The sequence below is a fragment of the Emys orbicularis genome, chromosome 12, assembly GCF_028017835.1.
Source record: "Emys orbicularis isolate rEmyOrb1 chromosome 12, rEmyOrb1.hap1, whole genome shotgun sequence".
NCBI classification, from domain to species: domain Eukaryota; kingdom Metazoa; phylum Chordata; order Testudines; family Emydidae; genus Emys; species Emys orbicularis.
The window spans coordinates 8,955,623-8,971,589 of record NC_088694.1 but is presented as its reverse complement, the minus strand read 5'-3'; the positions used below and the strand labels follow the sequence as shown (position 1 = coordinate 8,971,589).

At 41.2% G+C, this 15,967-nt stretch overlaps 1 protein-coding gene across 2 annotated transcripts in view; it reads left to right on the top strand.

Moving 5' to 3' along the window:
- The window catches only part of CDH4 (cadherin 4), a 650,110-nt gene that overhangs the window by 424,253 nt on the left and 209,890 nt on the right, over positions 1-15,967 (top strand). The window lies entirely within an intron of this gene.

The window sequence follows — 15,967 nt, the reverse complement described above, 5'->3', positions numbered from 1 at the left end:
TTCTTGAAACAATGCTTGCCGAGCCCTTTCCTGGATTAAAATGAATTGCTGTCATTACCTGTTCCACACTGATTAGCTGATACTTTGCATGATACTTGGAAAGAAAGAGTAGTTTGCTCAATCCCACAGAAGTATCAGGAAACTTGATAAGTCATATAATGTCTGAAAGAAGCGCATTCACAACCCACCAAAAATCAGGTGCAATTGTGTTGTTGGTACAATATCTCTGCAAGGAGCACAGAGCCTATCTGGGACAGAATATTATTGACAGTCAGATATTTTAATACCTGATTTTGTTTTTAAAAAAGAGGCTTGAATTTCATTCACTTTGTTGCACACTTTTGCAGATACTGTCACACTGCAGTTACTGTGATGTGGGGTGAAAAATAGTACTCAAGGATTTATGTAGCCATACGCATGTGCAATGGTATTTGTTGCACATATGAACGTAGGTGCAGAGTACATTTAGAGCATAGGCTTCTCTTTGTGAAAATCAGGTCCATGATGTACAACACAGTATTAAGGACCAAACTGTGCCTATCAACTGCTGAGGTGCACGAGTGGGGGAAGGGTGCAAGAAGCCTTCCCTGGCATTCAGAATCTGGGCACACTCTGGCCTTTTAATGTGATGTCCTATTGATTGTAATTTGAGTTTCCCAAATGAATTAAAGGGAGAAAAACTCAATAACTCAAAAACCTCACTAAGCAAAATGGATAGTTTGGGTTACTTCTGAATGCCTGTCAGTATTTGAGTGCTACACAGCAAGCAGGCTAATTGCAAAAAGAGATCGTCCTCCCCCCCCCCCACATTGCCTTCTTTATGAGTTTGGCTGAAGAGTGACAGGAGGCTTTGGCTCCAGCTTATTAAACCTTGGCATATGTTAATGTTATCAGGTTACCTACTGCAAATGTATAGGTTCATCGTGGCTAATATCTCCCACATACTTGTTGTCGTGGTCTGGAGATAAGATTGTAGAACTCCAGAATGTGAAGTCATGTTCACAAATAGGGAAGGCAATTGTTATCTTTTATATCAGTACGGAGGAGTAAATATTCACACCTTAAAGAAACACCAGCCTTGGGGAGAACCAGCAAGACACCGCAAACCCCCTCATGGCTTCAAGATCTGCTGTGCAGACAGTAGTACAAAAATAAAAACAAAATAAAATAAATTAAATCAAAATTTGGACATGGAGGGGAGGAAATGATTTAAAATACTGTGATTTTTTTTTTCTGCCTCATGAAGTGAAGAAGGAATTATAATGGAAGGGAAAGTCACAGCCTAGCACAAATGGCACAGCTTGATTGAACATGAGAATGCCTGATGTTTCTGGTTTGTGTGTTTGATATTTGATGGTGTTTGGTCTCATCTGCGGCATCCAGTCCCTCGACCCATTTGATAGCCCCTATAAGTGGGGGTTGAGTGAAGTGAGCGCTAGCATGTGTTAAAAGTTCACCAGTTAGACTCTGCCCTTTAATTGGCGAGAATAGGACAACCCCATGTTTTCAAAGACCAGAACTGTGTGCTTATTTCAATCCACATGATCTTCAGATTGCCCTAAGGCATTCTGCTGTCTAATGGAGCTAGGTGAACAGTTCTGGTCTGATTTCAAACACTCTTGCTGATTGGGTGTTGGGTTTTTCTGTTCCCATCTGTTCACATACTAGAGCAGAAAGAGCACATGAAGAAATACAGCATTGAGTCCAACGTGTGAAAAAAGTGCGTGTCAGAGAATGCGATCAGTTTTGTAAAGCTTTCAAAACTAGCTGTAGTTCCTAGACCCTGCACTTCCCTTTGGTCTAGAGAGCGCTGTCTGAGATTACATTTTAGATGCAAGTATAGCTAATGAAAAGTTGTCCATCCATTATGATATCTATGAGTAGTCTTGTTATATCCAAGATGAGGTGTCGAATGATATGAAAACCTGAACGTTAAAAAAGACCCAACCTACTAGATGTACATTTTTATCCCACTGCTTGCTGGATTCTGTTTGCATTTTTATAGGTCAGACTAATTTGAAATGCATAGGTAAATCTTTCGTGTGCCCTCCTACTCCTGCTTGCTATTGTGAAGGGGGAAATTCCATTTTATGGAAGTTGATTAGTTACTTGTCAGTATTTTTAGCCAGGATGTGCCTGAATGAAGTTTAAATCATAGCAAAGGTGAATACAGCTTGATGGGAGCCATGTAGGGCTGCATTTCAAGCTATCTGGTTCAGCTGGGATCAGCTGTAATTCTCTGCTCGTTAAACGTTTCATTCTGGCAAAATGAAAAAGTAAAACAAAAAAGAACCGCTCCCCCCTCCCAAAACTTCTATAACGTTATTCCTGGGGAGGGCTGGAGGAGAGAATAGAATTCTTTCTGGTAACTACAGAGTTTTGTTTTGTTTCTTTCAAAGAACATCATGTCTGTCCATATGTGTCAACCACTAGAAGTTTGATTGTGTTTAGGTCGAGGGGAATACAATAAAAGAGAGAACAAATATCTGTTTGGTTTAGAGTGACAAGTATGAAAAATCGGGACAGGGAGTGGGGGGTAATAGGCACCTATATAACACAAAGCCCCAAATATTGGGACTGTCCCTATAAAATCGGGACATCTGGTCACCCTAGTTTGGGTTTGGCTGCTAAGAAAACATTAGGAATACAGAAGCAAATTGTAGGCCAGATCCTGAGCTGGTATAAATCCATGTAGTTCATTGATCTGATCCTGTGTGAATGTGTGAATAAAATTCGCAGATGTTAAGGCCAGAATAGACCACCAGGACTATTGCATCATAGCCCATAGAATTTCAACTGGTCCTTCCTACAATGAAGGGAATCATCCTTCCAGTCTATGTAAGCGAACACTATTGAACCCAATAACTGGGGCTGGAAGTAGAGCATATCTGTTTGAAAGCATCCAGTCTCAATTTAAAAACTCCAGATGATGATGAATTTACCACATCTCTTGGTAATCTGTTCCAGTTGTTAAATACGATCACTGTTTAAGCTGGATCTTATTTCCAATTTGATTGTTTCTAATTTCAGCTTCTAGCCATTGAATCTTACTATTTAGTTTGTCACCTTAAAGAACCCCCATAATATTAACTACATTCTTTTTGTGTAGGTACTTGCAGATCACAATGCATTCAAAATTCCAGCCCATGTCATTCACTGTTTGTGCACTGCAATACCATACAAGAGAACTGAATACAGTTCCTAGCTACCGTCTTTTGAGTATTGGCCAACAAGGAATGAGTAAACTCTGGTACTAGGAGAGTACAGTCGTGGAATATGAATATTCCTCCAGTTGTATGGGAAGGGACTGTCATTTGACAGAACTCGAACCTAATGGTATCACATGAGATTGATGAAGTACTTTCTAACCCATTACTAACCAAAGAGGATATTAAATATCTTCTACTAGGGATAAAGATTTTTAAATCAGAAAACCCAGATAACTTGCACCCAAGAGTTCTAAAAGAGCTGGATAAGGGAGATTTGTGGCCCAATGATTTTTAATATACCTTGGAAATCAAGAAAATTCCAGAAGATTGGAAGAGTGCTAACATTGTGCCAAAATTCAAAATGGGCAAGTGGGATGACCCGGGTAGCTATAGACTGGTTAGCCTGACATCAGTATTGGACAAAATAATGGAAAAGCTGATATGAGATTCAATTAATAGAGAATTAATTATATTCTTATCCTTTAATATATGGTCAACATGGTTTTATGAAAAATAGGTCTTGTCAAACAAACAGGATTTGATTCTTTGATTAGATGACAAGTTTGGACAATTAAAGGTAACTGCATAGATGTAATATGAACATTTTACTTTGTATTGCACAACATTCTGATTACAAAATTAGCACTATACAATATCAGTAAAGGAACCCGTTAAATGGATTAAGAACTGGCTAGCTGACAGAACTCAATAAAGAAGTTGTCAACGGGGAAACATTATAGAATGGGGGTGTTTCTGGTGGGGTTCTGCAGGGAGTGTTACTAGGCCTGACAATATTTAACGTTTTCATCAATGATCTGAAAGTAAATGTAAAATCACTGCCGATGAAATTTGCAGGTGACACAAAGATTAGTGGAATGGTAAATAATTATGAGGACAGGGTAGTTATACAGAGCAATCTGGCTCAATTGGTAAGCTGAGTCCACTCAAACCAAATGCATTGCAAGACAGCCAAATGCAAAGTTATACATCTCGGAACAAGGAATGCAGATAGTATGTACAGAATGGGGTGCAGGGGGCTGTATCCTGGAAAGTAGTGACTCTGAAAAGGCTCTAAGGGTCATTGTGGACAAGCATCTCTACATGCACAATGTGGTGCTGTGGCAAAAAGAGCTAATGATATTCTTGGATGTATAAACAGGAGAGAAGGGAGTAGGAGTAGGGAGATGGTTTTACCTCTATATATGGCATGAGTGAAACTGTTACTGGAATACTGCGTACAGTTCTGGTGGACACGTTTTTTTAAAAAATGTTGAAAAATTGTAGTGTGCACAGAAAAAAGCCAGAAACATTATTTGAGGGCTAGAGAAATGCCTTAAGAAGAGAGATGTAAAGAGCTCATTCTGTTTCATTTCTCAAAAAGAAGATTGAGAAGTGGCTAGATATGTGTGTATACCTTCCTGGGGAGAAAATACTGGGTCTTAGAGGGCTCTTTAATGCAGCAGAGAAAGGCATAGCAAGAACCAGTGACTGGAAGCTGAAGCCAGGCAAGTTCAAATTAGAAACAAGGCACACATAAGAGTGCATCGTACAGAAAGCAGAACTCCTCCAAATCCACAAGCATTTTGATATAGAGCCCTGCCTCTTTCTCTTATTAGAACACTGGACATGGTTAACTCTGCCCCCTTGTGTTTATGCACTGTGGTGCAACCTTTTATTGCATGATCATATACGGTATGACGAAGTGGGTATTCACCCACGAAAGCTTATGCTCCAATACGTCTGTTAGTCTAGAAGGTGCCACAGGACTCTTTGTCGCTTTTTACAGAACCAGACTAACATGGCTACCCCTCTGATACTCATATACAGTACTGTTTTCTCCACAGGATCTAGGCCGTATTCACTGTGTGTGTTGGATAAAGAATGAGGCAGTGCTGGATAGTGAAATGGCCTGGAGACCAGGGCACCCTTTCCTCATATGCTTCAGTTTTTGCATTGTGTGTCATGAAACAGCTTGGTCTTTGTAGCACCAAACCCCATTTTCTGCAGAAAGTGTCTGGTGTATAGTGAGCGAGGCTGGGGGTTTCTAGAAGATGGTTGGTCACGAAGACCCATGAGATTTGGGTTGTATTCCTGCCTCTGTCGCGGACTTCCTGTGTGACCTACCACAAGTGACCAAAGCTTGTTAAGGGGCCTGGATGTGGATTTAGGAGCACGTTTAAAAAATAAACTTGTATCGGTATTAACATTATTAACGTTCGTCAACTTTCCATAGACATATTATTAACTCTTATTCATAACCTGTACGGTTACCTTTACAAGACCCATTTGTGTCTGGGCAGTCTCTAATCATCGGTGCATTTATTTTGTAGATGCCTATTTATGAAAATCTTGGCTTTAATCTCTGTGCCTTGCTTCCCCTTCTGAAATAGGGATAATTCTTCCCTCTCTCACAGGGATGCTGTGAGGATAAATTCTTTAGTGTTTGTGAGGGGCTTGGATGCTATGGCAATGGGAGCCATAGTAAAACCTGTAAAGAAAAGAACTCTCTATTCTGAACAATATGTGGACGATGTGGTGAATGAGGCATGGGGCCACACGCTGAACAAGGAGGAGAAAGTATTAAACAGTTGCCTCGTTCCCTGAGTGCTCTCTCTCTTGTGCACTGAATGAGGCCTATGGAAAAAAATAGTATGTTACAGTGTAATAAAAGACTGTCTCATAATGTATGTGCACAAGGGGGTAGAATTAAGTTGCCCATTTCTGGGGTTCAACTGAACTACATACACTGTCAATGTATTAAAGCTCATCTTTTGTTCTCCCTTGATCCTGTTGCTCCTGTTTGACAGCCCGGTCCCCTTGTTTCAGGGGGAACATCTGCTGCAAAGAGCCCCAACAGGCCACAGATGCATCTGGGGACTGGTGTGGCAGAGAGGTCTCCTGACCTCACTCTCATTTATCTGCTACACCAGCAGCAGAGCGGGTGGTGTTAGAGCTTGTGTGTCATGTCCATGCCACCTCAGTAACTGCCTGTACTGGGGTGATCCTCCAGGGTATAAGATCCTGATTTTAGGCTTTAAATTAACTCTCACTCCAGATTCCACCAGTATTTGTGGTGCAAAGTGGTTGTACCACCCCCAAGAATCTGCCCTAATTTGGGCAGACAACATTAACATTGTCTTTTCCCCAGCCTACGCTTCACTTTACACCCTGCACCTTCTTGTGAAGTAGTTTCTTTGTTGTACAGAATTCCTAATAGACCCTGTATTAGCTAGGTTTCTTACCACTGTGAAATTGACTATTTGGAATCCATTGACTTCTAGCTGTAAGAGGGATACACAACACATGGCATTTGTCTGCAGTCAAGAGAAGGTTTTTTGAACAGAGGCCTAGGAAAGGCTTCCCAAAGGGACATCAGACTGTGCTTCCCTTGAAGGAGGGTATTGATGGTCTCAGTCAAGAAAGTAGACCCAGTACTTTCTTGCTACTATTTGCCAGCCATGAAGAAACATGGATCCAGCTCTCTGGTTGCAGCCAGGAACTACCCCAGCACTTCTGTAACTTCAGTGAGTGTCACCAGCTGAAACTCATGCATTTGGCTACTCCAGTCTCCGTTATGGAGTCTAGAGGCAGCCAGCTCAGTCCAGACCCGATAGTGAGAAGAACTTGACCTCATCACTGAGTTATGACAGACTGACTGGGTGAGGAGGAGGCAGGGCCATTTTCACACCATGCCTACACGCAGTCTGGCCGGACATGGAGGGAAGCATGTGCTGCACCTCCCTATAGGAGAAGCTCCATCAGGCATCTTCCTGTGCTGTGATGTCTCTCCTGCCGCTGTTGTCGCGGCGATGCAGAGCCTAACCGTCTGCTGCTTGGGGCTCTGCCTTCCTGGCACCATCCAGCCCAAAGTCTACACAGAAAAAGATTAATAGCAGCAGGATTTCAGTTTTGTTAAGCACAGGCAGCCATAGCCCCGAGCTGTGGTGTGGGATTGTATCATGCACGTTTTGTTACCAGAATAGGACCCGACGTACCCTGACTGAATGAAGAGAGAAAAGTGATTCAACATACTGCTCTTCTTTTGACATGTCCATTCAAAACTCCTTATAAAAAAACAAAAAAGACAGAAGAAAGTAGGTTCCTAAATATGCACCATAATATATATTCATAAAACTACAAAATGTTCCTCCATTTGCATTCTCCCCAGAGTACAAAGACTAGATGTCATTTTACATTTCCCGTCACTTCACAGAAGTATCAGTCCGGATCCTCAGCTGGTGCAAAGCAGCATAGCTCCGTTTAAATTGATGGAGCTACATCGATTTACACCACTTTGGGAATTGGAATCTGGGCTGAAGAAAGCAGAAGCCCAATGTTCGAGCGGGCATTACATGTACACACACGCAGCGGTAGAGATTGAAAAGTGCAACTACAGCATAAATGCTCCATTTGAAATTTTCTTACAACAGCATTCAAGCCTATACTGTAATTATACATATTGTATTTCCTTGTATTCAGACCTTTGGGGAATTTATATTGTCCTTGCTAACGCCAGAGGGGCTGGAAAAAAGCAGTCATTTAATGATTCAGCTGTCTTGGGCTCTGTGATTTAATCAATCATATGAAAGAAATTTTTAGACCCTTTGTGTTTAGAGTTCTCTTGTCTGAGCAGAGAATGTTCCCTTTTTGAATTGCTTTAATAGCTGTATTTATGCAGCTGAAAGTTCCTTAAGAAATGAAAGTAAAATCAAATTGCTGAGAATGCCTAGATAATTTATTGGAGAATATTCAATTAGAATATATTAATATTTCAGATTTCCATCATTAATTTAATATTCAGAGATTTAATTTAGTCGTTGAATTGCTGTAGTGCCATGCGGGGGTGAGTTGTTAGGCTGAGTGCTTAAAACACCTGCCACAAATGGGTGACTCTCAGTTTGATTCCCAAGAGCACAAATGCTTTTGCACTGATACAAGTCTTGCGGCAGAAACCTAGACACTAAATCTTTCTGGGGCACTGAATTTTCCATAATTGCAGAATGGAATAATATCTTCAAGGAGAAATACATGCAATATCTTATTTATTTGTGGATCAAAGTTCAGTCTGGGGAAAAGATAAATGAGGTGAGGTTCGAAATTTGACTATGTATTATTGCAGAATTTCATTTTTCCTATTATTATTAATATTAAGGTAGCATCTAGGAACCCTGCTCTCAGATCAGGGCTCCGATGTGCTAGGCACTGTACAGACAAATTGGGAAAGAGGACAGTCATTGCCCAAGAGAGCTTACATTGGTGTCCCTACAAAATTTAACCTATGTAATTTTTGTGTCTGCAAATGACTTGTGGGCACATATATATCCATTGACATGACTAACAACCAACTTGTTGGCATAAATCCAGTAATATGCCATGCAAGGGCTAATATATGTGCCTGAAAGTCATTGCCAAGGCAAACTATGGGCCTAAATGTTGCAAGTACAAATAATGCCATGCGGGAAAGGGGCAGGGCACGGAAAAATTGGGCTTCATTTACAAAGTGCTTTACACCCACTAATGATCCTCAGCGAAACTGGGATTGGGGGGTACAGACTGGTATGCCATCCCCACCCTGCGCACTCTTGCTGGCTGAAAATTATCACCATACTATCACTCTTTTTGTCTGTTTCATTGCGGGGGGCGGGGTTCCACTACAGGAGCTGATCTTCCCAACCTGCCTCCATAAATAACAATTATTATCCTTGTTTTGTAGATGAGGAAACTGAGGCAGAAAGATTGAATGATTTGTTCAAGGCCACAGACACATTTATGGTGAGAACTCTCTGAGTATTGGTTCCCAGTTCTGTGCTCAGCTTCCTAGATCACATCCATCTCAGGATGGGTTTGTTTATTGTTAAGCACTCTGAGAACTTTGGATAAGAGCAACCCTATATTCTGGGTTTATAATTCGTATATCCAGTTATTTATCTCATTCTGTTTTGAAGCTGACTGCTAGATCTTGTCTATCTGCTCCTCTAATGCAGAAGGGTGGCATTCACTGAGAGGTCAAAGCTGTCCATCCAGCATGATCAATGACTAAGCGCCCAGTGCCCATTCCTTGATTATTCTGAACTGATTCATACACGCACACCCTGCCTGGTAGATCCAGTTCCAGATGAGTTCATCATGAAAAATGGAAAAGTGGGGAGAGCTGAAAGATAAATATCCCTCCCTCAAGAAAATCATATCAGGCATATTGTAAAGAGTTTATCAATCGCTCTGAGAAGCAGTTGGATATTGTAGTCCATAGCACATATTGCAACATATCGTTATATTTCCCATCCTTTTAAGAACGCGAGACAAGTCTAATAATCACTCAGTACAGCTGTCATTATGTGTAGAGACAAAGACAGGAAGGCATAGTCCGTGCTAATGTGCACTGCTCATAAAAGCTATTCAAAATGTATAAAGTCAAAGTGTATAGAGGGAGGGTAGGTTAATTCGATAAGACAAAGGGTTTTGTTTTGCTGATGCATTGCCAAATAATAAATAAATAAAAAGGCCGAGACACAAGATGAGACAAAGAAATCTCAATCTGTCCCTTTGTTGGAATAATTCATTTCTAACACCCCTCACCCACTTTGGTGGCAGGTTGCTGTGGAATTAGATTTCTTTGCTGACTTGAAATGGATTCTTAAAGAAACGGTGAAAGATACACTACTGAAAGATAGTGCAGTTATACCCTCGACGGCAAGACTGTTTCTGGAATGTGCTGTTTTGTGTCTGTATAGCTTAGGGAGAGTAGAAGAGACCACCCACCTTTTTTCTATTACATCTGTTTCTTCTTTCTAATCTGTATTGCTGACGAATTAAATCCGGCACACTGGAATTTCAGATGTCAGCTTTTAGGATTCAAAGAACTTACTCTTGGGTTAATTTTAAGCCTTCGCTACTGGAGTTAATTGTTTTATTTTTAGCAGTTGAGATTTTCAGTTGTGAAGGTGTAAATCCTTTTACAGCCTTTCCTAATGCAGGCTGGTTGAGGTTTGTAAGCCAGGTGGTTAGATGATGGGCCACTGAAGTGTGGCTGTCTAGCATTTGCCATGGTTTGATTAAAAACTCTGGCTTGGTCTGCACTAGGAACTTATTTAGGTATAACTATGTCACTCAGGGGTGTGGAAAATCCTAACCCCTGGTATAGACAGTGCTATCTCCATGGGAGGGCTTCTCCCGATGACGTAGCTCCACCTCTCGGTAGATATTGTCTTCGCAAGCGCCACAGTGTCGCAACTGTGGTGTGCCACAGACTCATTTTAAGTGTAGACAAGCCCTCCCTCTTTTTGCAATTGTTCTTGATGAAAGTTCCTGTGGGACAGCTGATCACATTTTTGATTAAATTTGGTATTTGGTCATGTCATCCACTTGAGACACTTTATATGCACACACTGAATAATCAGGCAACTGCATTATATTAAGGGACACATTTGTGGCCAACCTCAAGGCAACTGGGGCTTGATCCTGCACAGTGCTAAACACGCTGGTCATGAGTCAGTAAAACTTTTAAATACCTGCTTAACTTTCATCCCTTACGAGGTCCCATTGACTCCTCCAGGACAACTCCAGGGCTGAAAGTTAACCATGTGTCAGCCAATGTGGTCAGCACTATGGCAGGATTGAGCTCTTCACAAGCACATTCTGTGTTGTGCACAAAATAACTTGCCCATGCATTTCAAGGATTTAGGGACCACGTTGCCAAATCTGCACATGCAAAGGGATGTTTGCATACACAGTGTAAACGTGCACCCACTTTAGCAAGTGCCTTTAATTTCATTTCCAAAAATGGACACACACAATCAGAAGCCAGCAATGAAAATCTGGCCCTAAGGCTGTGATTTATGCCCATAAAGTTAGGAAAAGCTAAGTTTAGAATGTTGCCATTAACCTATAGAATCTTGTGCTCGTTTTGTGTATGTTTAGCAGCATGCCGATGGACTCCCCATGTCTGGAGATCCTTGTAATACTGTCACAGGGCGAGCCGGCCCTTTAAGAATGTTGGGGTTCAGACTCAGCTGTGTCAGGTTTAGCCCACCTCCCCAGGTGTAGGGGACGAAAATACAAGGACTAAGAACCAGCCTGCGGGAGGATATAAGGGCAGCCTGTGGTCATTCAAGAGAAAGACTCCATGAAAAGCAAACTGGGGAATGTGTCCATGCTTCATTATAGTGTGGAAAGACCAATGAGGAGGTCTATGCTGTGTAACTCTTCATAGCTCCTAGCTAGAAGGCCTGGGGGAACCTAGCTAGGAAGCTAGCTAGAAGGCCTATAGGGAGCAAGAGCCAACTAGGAAGGCTGGAAGGGAGTGAGAAGAAATTCCTGTCCCTACTGAGGCTAAGAATCCTACGTGAAGGATGTTGAGCCAGTTTGGAGGTTGGGTGGAAGATTTTGTGATGTTGTGAACTCTCGTAATAAACCAGACTCCTGAACAGAGGAGTTAATGAGAAAGCACCCTCCCATTAGAATTTGATTAACTGGAAAAGAAGGCAAAACTAAGGCAGTGGCCAAAGCCAGAGCGGATAAGCCCTGCTAAAAATACCTAGAACCAACTGTGTCCAGAGTCACCGCAGACAACAACTGCCACACTCAGACAAACTCTAATGATATATTTTACAAAACATTGCATTTTTGCAAACTTTCACTTAACTGTCATGTGGGGCTACTTCCCTCCCCCCACCCCTTTGTTTCCCAAAACTTTGTGTGTAAGCCTGTGATCTATAGCAACGATGGGATGAGACCTTGTATCCCAAGTTTCAGCCTGCAGGAAGATTTTGTGGATGAGTTATGAACCCCTGAAACTGAAGGGTTATGATGGAAATACTGACAGACCGTTAACTACAATGATGCCAACAGGCATCATTGTAATAATTCCAATCCCGTGCTTCTTTAGCGGTCTATAAAAGGGAATCTGTTTTTTAGTCTTGATATCCATTTTTTAAAATCAAAACATTAAATGGCCTTAAGATGCATTTGTGTCTGCATTCAGTTCTATAATCCTTTCAGGCTTTTTTGCAGTTGACTTATTTGTATGATTTGGGCTTCAAGGCTTCATGAGCTGTAACATTTATTTATACAAAGAAGCTAATTTTATTTTCAGAATGTGTGGGGTGATTAAAAATAATAAAGCAGGAAGAAATGCATGGTCTCATTGTTTGTCCCTGAGAAACACAGCCAGGCATGGCATCTCTGAAAAGATTTGACTGCAGGACAAGATTATGCCTCTTACCCACAGGGAATAGTTTCTTATTCTCTTAGTAGTTCCAATGAGCCACTCACAAAATAAGGTACTACTCGATTTGAGTAAGGTGGCACAATCTTCTGGCTCATACAAAACCAAATGGATCTTCATTTGGCATTTACAGTCACAGTAGTCTGAGAGCTAAAAATGCAGCTCACCGGGATGTCCATCCTCAGAATGGGACTTATCTGTGAATACTTAGGGACGTACCTGCAAGAATATGGTCTGGTTGTTATATTTGCAAGTCACTCCTGAAAGTTTAGCAGGTAAAAGCCAATACTTCTGGTTACATCATTGCCTGTCCAGAATTGACCATCATTCTCAGAACTTTATTGGTGGAAGAGCTGGTAGGTGAATGAGTACAAGAATTTAAGAGAAGCTGTGATACTTACCAGACTGGGGCAAAGTAGATGGACAAAATGTTTGCTTCAGCCGCATGTCCCCATACAACCCTATTTGGAAGTTCCTGTAGTCGGGAAAAAAATCTGTTCAGTTATCTTACGTTTGAAGCCTGGTGATTTACAGGGAAATGATGATACAATTCACTTATTGGTAATAGCATTCCCCAGTGTCTAACAAAAAAAATCATTTCCAGGGTAGAAGAATCAGACACCATCAGAACATAAATCATTTACTGCAGGCTATAATAGTTATTTACGCATTTGACAGCAAAGAATTGAGAAGTAAGGTGCCAGTTTTCTTTCAGTGATGGAAAATATATTCTAATGTGTCTGTGAAAAAATATTGCAAGAAAACATTCAGATTCAGCTTGATGGCAAAAAGCGCTATTGGGTAGCATCTGTTTTTGCAGAAAAGCTCCCATTGGAGAGGAACTTAAACATCAGAGCAAACGTTACAACAACTGTCTAGGTTTACCAAATATTTTGCACCCAGCATTATGTTTATGGTGCAGTTTTCTGTACATTAAAGAAAAAGGCAATTTGGAATTTATGAAACAGCTGCTGGGCCTTTGGAGCATGCAGGGGACAGAATGACACTATATATATTTCTGAAGTTATTAAAGGGAAATAATTTCTCCATTATTCTCTTTGAATTGCACCTCATACAGTATCTGCAAGCATTAGAGAGAATATTTTCTTATCACTTTTTGATTAGACATGAATTCAAAATTTAACATTAGGAGATGGCATGTTATTAGGAAATCAGCCACTTCCTTCTCCTTCTCTATCCATCCAGTTGTTAAAAGGCACCCCCTTTTTTACCTCTTGTTCCTAATGAGACTTCCTCCTTCTCCCCATGATTCTTTATTTAAGCAAACTTAGCTCTTGATTAATCAGTAATTAGAGAAGGAGTCACACTGATTTTGAGCCTCTAGTATCCTACTTTTCAAGTGAAATTCAAGACTAAAATCTAAAGGCAAGCCAGGTTATCAATATTACACCATTTCTAAGCATATGATTGTGCCATCAGAACCGAGACAGATCAGGCAATATATAGGCTCAAATCTAACTCATCTAATGTGATATTATATCATATAACACTCATCATTCTCCCACAGTCTCTCTTGTTTTCACTGCTGCCTTGTTCTCTCAAAATAAGCATTTAGTATTTCTGCTGGTGTCTTAGTCCATCCTTATCCTAGCTGTTTAAAAGAATAGGTACTGTTTCACTTCACTGTGAGTATGCTGAGCCTTTAGGACCTGATCCAAAACCGATGAGCTCCCATCAGTTTCAGCGTTGGGTCTAGGGTGACCAGACAGCAAGTTTGAAAAATCGGGACAGGGGGTGGGAGGTAATAGGAGCCTATATAAGACAAAGCCCCAAATATTGGGACTGTCCCTATAAAATCGGGACATCTGGTCACCCTATTTGGGTCAGACCCTTGTATTCTAACATCATAATAATGTCAGGTAATTATGGAGTTACTATGCAGTGGTGTGAGGAAAAAGTCACTGCAGGTGTGCAGCTTAATGGTGGGTATTAATTGGATAGTGGGTATTCATAAGTACAGAGCACAGAGTATGTTGATGAGGGAAAAGAACAAATGCTGAGTGGCATAATATGAAACTAAAGTCAGGGAAACTTTATTTTCCTGGCACAAATACACTCTAGGATCTCAAGGAGTTAATCAAGATCTGAGTGTGTTTTCTGGGCCAGGTTAATGAGTGTTCTCACTTTCAATTCCTCTTCTTCTCCATTGTGATCCTTCACTGAAGTTCTGCCTGTGCTGGCAACTTCAAATCATTTCCCAGGCAGCAAACTGTTCTCATAAAGGTGGTAATGCTGGAATGGATTCATCAAAGGGAGCTGCTAATTGCACACAAGATTTTTCATTTCAATTTTTTTTCACTGAGATAAGAGACTTGACAGATTATTTAAAATATCCACAAATGCTATAATGACTGAATTTCTGATCCTGGTAAACTGGCCTAATGAAGACTCCCAGGTATGGAGGCCATTCAGGTCAACCATTTAGTTATACAGATTGCTCATAATACTAGCTTGAGGTTATGTCATGGGAAAACCTATACCCAGACACCTCAGAACAGCCAGTGTAAAACACTTACTTCTGCTGTCCTGTTTCTCCTCTCTGTCTAAATAAAAATAATTTCATCTTCTTGAAGCTATTCATTATCATGAAGAAACCATGAATAGAGGAGTTGGGGACAAGATGGGACATGTGAGAAGAAGGATGGACCCATGGTAAGAGCACTAGCCTGAGGCTTGAGAGACATGGGTTTATGTCCCTGCTGTACCGCAGATTTCCTGTGTGTGACCTTGGGCAAGACACTTAGCTTCTCTGTGTCTCAGTTTCCCATCTGTAACACTCCAGGACAGGCCCAACAAAGAAAGTAACAGAACGCCACTAGCCGTCACCTTCAGCCCCCAACTAAAACCTCTCCAGCGCATCATCAGGGATCTACAACCTATCCTGAAGGACGATCCCTCACTCTCACAGATCTTGGGAGATAGGCCAGTCCTTGCTTACAGACAGCCCCCCAACCTGAAGCAAATACTCACCAACAATCACACACCACACAACAAAAACACTAACCCAGGAACCTATCCTTGCAACAAAGCCATTGCCAGCTCTGTCCACATATCTATTCAAGGGACATCATCATAGGACCTAATCACATCAGCCACACCATCAGAGGCTCATTCACCTGCACATCTACCAATGCGATATGTGCCAGCCATGCCCCTCTGCCATGTATATTGGCCAAACCGGACAGTCTCTACACAAAAGAATAAATGGACACAAATAAGACGTCAAGAATTATAACATTCAAAAACCAGTTGGAGAACACTTCAACCTCCCTGGTCACTCAGTTACAGACCCAAAAGTCACAATTCTCCAACAAAAAAACTTCAAAAACAGACTCCAACAAGAAACTGCAGAACTGGAATTAATTTGCAAATTGGACACCATTAAATTAGGTTGAATAAAGACTGGGAGTGGATGGGTCATTACACAAAGTAAAAACTATTTCCCCATGCTAATTTTTCCCCTGCTATTACTCACACCTTCTTGTCAACTGTTTGAAATAGGCCATCCTGATTA